Raw genomic sequence first — 6,000 nt, 5'->3', positions numbered from 1 at the left:
GTCACAAAGCTCCGCCTCATCACGTCACGTGGCCTTCATTCCAGAACCGAAGGGAGAAAGCTTCAATAACGGCGCAAAGAGTCAAGTCACAACCGGATTGAGGTGCTGTTAGTACTGGGCCATTTCAGTTAGCTGCCAAGGAGACGAGGGATGTCTCCAGTTACATTTGTTTTCTATCTGAGACTGGAGCAATGTTAACAAAACCTCCCCCTCCCCCCTGTTGTCGGTGTACATTTTTTTGGCACGGCGGTTGCTGAAAGGCGTCTCTGTATCTTGGACATTGAGGTGTCATTACAAGAGCCCTCTCCACCCTGGACTCCAGGGATGCCAGCGAAATGCCCCACTATAGCTTGGAGCCAGGTCAGTGAATGCTGGATAATGAGGGTCAGTCTGAGCCCCCTTAAAAATCACACCAGGTTACAGTCGAACAGGTTTATTTGGAGGCACGAGCTTTCGAAGCGCTGCTCTCCATCAGGTGGTTGTGAAGCAGCATCATAAGACAGAATTTGCAGCAAAAGATTAGTGTCGTGCAGCTGAAATGATTTCTTGAACAAACTCAGATTAAGTCTTTCAACTTTTAGAGTGGGTTTGCTAGTTTCAGTTCTTTAATATGTAAATCCCAGAACTTCTTTTAAGTTAAATTCTCAAGATAACTTGAGTTTTTATAACATTGCAGGTCAAACAATGCATTAAAGGTGTGAGGTTGAAGTCAGTCTGTATCCTAATTGAATCAGACTGGTTCTACCTCTAAAGTGGAATTTAAAAAATTTTACATGGATTGACTTCCTGTAGGTTATGCATGTTTTGAGCAAAATAGAATGTATCTGTAAATATAAATTCACCCCAAAAATCTATGTGTGTTTGCATGCAGGAGAAGAGACAATGAGTATGTGTGAGTGCATGTTAGAGTGTGTGCTTGCATGTATGCAAACATGATAAAGCGTGTGTGTGATGGGGTGTAAGTTTGTGATAAGGTGCATGTGTTGGTGTGAGTGGGAGGGGTGTACATGTGTGCATATGAGATAGGGTCTGCGTGAATGTGAGAGTATTTAGGAGTGTGTGTGTGTGTGAGAGAGAGTGTATTGTGCATTGGGGGTCACCTGCAGTGTGACATGAATCCAAAATCCTGGTTGATGGCATCCTCATAGGTACTGAACTTGGTTATTAGCCTCTACTCAGCCACTTTGCGTTGTTGCCTGTCCAGAAGCCCCTTGGAAGATGGTCACCTGAAGGTCTGAGGCCAAATGTCATTGACCGCTGAAATGTTCTCCACTGGAAGGGAGCACCCCTGCCTGGTGATTGTTGTGCAGTGTCCATTCATCCGTTATCGTAGTGTCAGCTTGGTCTCGCTAATGTATCATGCCTCAGGGCATTCTTCCCTGCAGTGTATGAGATAGACAACGTTGGTCGGTTCACACGAGACCCTGCCACGTACATGATGGATGGAATCCCCATACGTAATGGTGATATCCCTGTTGATACTCGTTTTGCAGCGGTTGCTGTGACAGGCTTTTACGGAATTGTGGTTGATGGTGTCCTGAAGACTGGACAGTTTGCTGCGAAGAATAATTGTTTAAGGTTCAGTGGTTGTTTAAGATGAGAAGTGCAGGCAAAGGGAAGGTCCTGGCGAGGTGTTCGTCCTCATCGATAACGTGTTGCAGGCTGCACAAAGAAAATGGCACGGTTCTTTGGTTCCCGGGAAGTACTGGACAACGAAGGGTACCCTGTTGAAGGGTGCATCCTGTGACTGTCTCCTAAAGAGGTCATTACGGTTTCTTGCTGTGGCATGTAGGAACTGGTGATCAATGAGTTGAGCATCGTATCCTGTTGTTATGAGGGCATCCTTGAGCACCTTCAGGTGTCTGTCATGTTCCTCCTCATTTGAACAGATCCTGTGTATGTGTAGGGCTTGTCCATAGGGGATAGCTCTTTTAAAATGTTTAGGGTGGAAACTAGAGAAACGTAGCATTGAAAGGTTATCCGTGGGTTTGCAGTCGAGTGAGGCACCCATCCTTGATGGAGGTGCATGTATCCAAGAATGTGATGTCCATGGTAAGTCTGATGACGGGATGAAAATCGTTGCTATCACTGTGTCGTTTCGGTGACTCCTCACCATGGGTCCACAGGAAGAAAATGTGGTCAATATATCTGGTGTATAGTGTTGGTTGGAGGTCCTGAGCAGAAAAGAAGTCTTGTTCAATCCTGTGCATGAAAATGTCAGCATATTGGGATGCAAATTTAATCCCCATGACTATTCCATGTGTCTGGATGCAGAACTTGTCAAAGATGAAAATATTTTGGTTGAGGATGAAGGCATATGAGGTATAGGGTGGTGCTCAGAAATTGGCAGTTTTTGGTATTGAGTACTGAGGCTGTTGCCGTGATGCTGTCATTATAGGGGATGTTGGTGTAGAGTGCTGAAACGTCCATTTTGACGAGGAATGTTCCTAGTTCAACTGGTTCATGGGTGCTGTGTTTCTGTAGGAAATCTGTCGTGATGCAACAGAAGCTGAGGGTCCCCTATACGATGGGTTTCAAAATGCCTTTGATATAACCAAAGAGGTTCTCATACAGGATCCCATTGCCTGATACGATGGGACTTCCCGGTGTGTTGCATTTGTATATCTTCAGAAGGCAGTACAAGTCACGTGCGCAAGAAGTACGGAGGATGAGAGCGCGTAGGGAACTCTGAAGGACTGGATCAAAAGTCTTGGTCAATACATTTAGTTCACGGGCTCGTTGGTCAGATAGGCCGGTATTTGCCTCCAGTGTTCCTGGTTATTCAGTTGTCGGTATACATCCTTGCAGTAATCTATTCCATTCTGAATGACGATGGCTCGCTCCTCCTTTATCTGCTTGGTTTGGTGACAATATTATGATTGGTTTTGAGAGCATGGATGGCATTGCATTATGATTGGGTGGTGTTTTGCTCTCCCTGTGGGTGCGGCAGATGAATCTGGCATTTACACATCTCCTGACGGTTTGACCCTGTGCGCAAACCTCTCCGGCTATGTCGAAGGCATCTTGAAACCTGTTGTACAAGGGACTCCCATCTTCTGTTGTGACATGACAGAATTCTTCAAGAAGCTCAGCACAGACTAGTCAAAGCAGGAACATTCCTCGTCACAATTGATGTTACAGCACTCCACCACAATGACAGCATCGCTGCAACATCCTCAGTACTCAATACCAACAACTGCCAATCTCTGAGCACCGCCCTATAACTCATCCGCTTCATCGTCAGTCACAACATTTTCATCTTCGACAACCAGATCTTCATCCAGACACACAGAACAGCCTGGAGATCAAATTTGCATCTCAACATGCCAACGTTTTCATGCACAGGTTTGAAAGAGACTTCTTTTCTGCACAGGACCTCCAACCAACACTACACACCAGTTATATTGATGACATTTTCCTCCTCTAGACCCATGGTGAGGAGTCACTGAAAAAGCTACACAGTGATAACAAGTTTCATCCCACCACCTGACTGAACGTGGACTATTCTTTCGTATCGGTCTCATTCTTGGACACGTGCATCTCCATCAAGGGTGGGCATCTCAGCACCCTAATCTATCGCAAACCCACGGATAACCTCTCGATGCTACATTTCTCGAGCTTCAACCCTAAAGATATCCCTGACGGACAAGACCTACGCATATGTAGGATCTGTTCAGATGAGGAGGAACGTGATGGACATTTGAATGTGCTCAAGGATGCCCTCATAAGAACAGGGTACGATGTTCAACTCATCGATTGCCAGTTCCAACGTGCCACAGCAAGAAACCATAATGACCTTCTCAGTAGACAGATACAGGTTGCAACCGATCGAGTAGCCTTCATTGTCCAGTACTTCCTAGGAGCTGAAAAATTGTGCCATGTTTTTAGCAGCCGGCAACATATTATTGATTAGGATGAACGCCCTGCCAAGACTTTCCTTTTGCCTCCACTTCTCGCCTCTAAACAACCACCAAATCTTAAGCAGTTCATTGTTCGCAGCAAACCGCCCAGCCTTCAGGACAACATCAACTACACCGTACGATCCTGTCATGGCAACCGCTGCAAGACGTGTCAAGAGTGTCGACAGGGATACTACCATTAGACGTGGGGATACCACCCACTATATACACAGCAGGTACTCATGTGACACAGCTAAAGTTGTCTATCTCATACATTGCAGGCAAGACTGCCCTGAGGCATGGTACGTTGGTGAGACCAAGCAGATACGACAACAATGGATGAATGGACACTGCACAACAATCACAGGGCACAAATGTTCCCTCCCAGTCAGGGAACACTTCAGGACATTCGGCCTTGGACCTTCAGGTGACCATCCTCCAAGGTGGACTTTGAGACAGCCAACAATGCAGAGTGGCTGAGTAGAGGCTTATAGCCAAGTTCGGTACCCATGGGGATGGTCTCAACCTGGACCTCGAGTTCATGTCACACTACAGGCGACCCGATTACATTGTCCACTCTGTTACACACACACGCATACATAAGTACATATACATGCACACTCTTACATACTCATGCTGATCCTCTCACACGCACACATAAACCCCCCACACTCACACATGTGCGCACACTCACAGGCCTATACTCCATCATACTCACACACATACTTGACCAACCTTGCACACACACTCTCACATGCACTCTCACTTTCTATCTCTCTCCTGGACGCACTTACACATAGAGGGTTATTGGGAGAATTTATATTTGCAGATATATTCTATTTTGCTTAATAAATGCATAACCTACAATGAGTCAATCTGTGTAATATTTTGTAAATTCCACTTTAGAAATAGAACCAGTCTGACTCAGGATTGGAATACAGACTGACTTTAACCTCACCTTTTAATGCATTGTCTGAGCAGCCTCGCAACCACCGAATGAAAGAGCAGCGTTTCAGAAACTGTTGAACTAAAATCTGGATATGTAACTTTGTCCACCCCAGTCCAATAGCTGCCCCCTCCAAATCATTAATTGAATGGTTACAGTGTAAAGGTAGGCCCTGTCTACTTAGTTCCACTTCCCTGTCATCCTGCTCAAAATAATGAACCAAGTGCCTTTTGAAAGCCAAGATTGAATTTGCCTCAACTACATTTGGAATCGGTGCATTCCAGATCCTAACGATACACTTTGGAAGGATTTCTTTCTTCGTGTCGCCATTATTTCATTTGCAAATCACCTTAACTTAGTGTCCTCTGGTCAATCAAGAAACAATTTCAACTTTGCAAAGATTCTTCATAATTTTGAATCTATCAAATCTCCAGGAAGAACATTTCCAGCTTGTCCAATCCATTTGTGTAATTGAAGTTGTTCATTTGTGGAACCACTTTTTTTAATCCTTTCTGAGCACTGTTACCTCAGCGCCTGGTTTCAGTTCCTGCCTTGGGTGATTGTGTGCAGTTTGCAAATTCTCCCCTTTTTTTGTTTGGATTTCCACCGAGTGCTCTAGTTTCCTTCCACAGTCCATTGATGTGTAGGTTGAGTGGATTGACCATGCTAAATTACCCTTAGGTGTCCAGAGATGTGCAGGCTGGGTGGATTAGCCATAGTAAATATATGGGGCGGGGGGGGGTGGAGAATGCTCTTTGGATTGTAGGTGTGGATCTGATGGGCCAAATGGCTTCATTCCGCAATGGAGGGATTCTGTGTTTCTATTTAATTCCTTCACATCCTTTCCAAAGTATGGTGCTGAAAATAAGGCACAATACTCAAGTTCACAAGGGACCATTGTTTTATATAGATGCATTATAATTTCCTTTCTTATGTACTAAATGCCCCTATTTATAAAGCCTAGGATCATCTCTTTTTTTTTTAAATGTCTCCCTCATGCTGTTCTGCCACATTACTGATTTGGAGATCAACCAGTGTCCTCTCTTCCTGCACCCACTTTAAAATTAACTTTTTTTTGACATTCTTTGTCCTGCTTCTTCTTAGTAAATTGCTACATTTTATGTTTCTCTGCATTAAATTTAATCTGCTACTTGC

Source organism: Hemiscyllium ocellatum, chromosome 8 (genome assembly GCF_020745735.1).
Source record: "Hemiscyllium ocellatum isolate sHemOce1 chromosome 8, sHemOce1.pat.X.cur, whole genome shotgun sequence".
Lineage (NCBI taxonomy): Eukaryota > Metazoa > Chordata > Chondrichthyes > Orectolobiformes > Hemiscylliidae > Hemiscyllium > Hemiscyllium ocellatum.
This window is presented reverse-complemented; position numbering follows the sequence as displayed.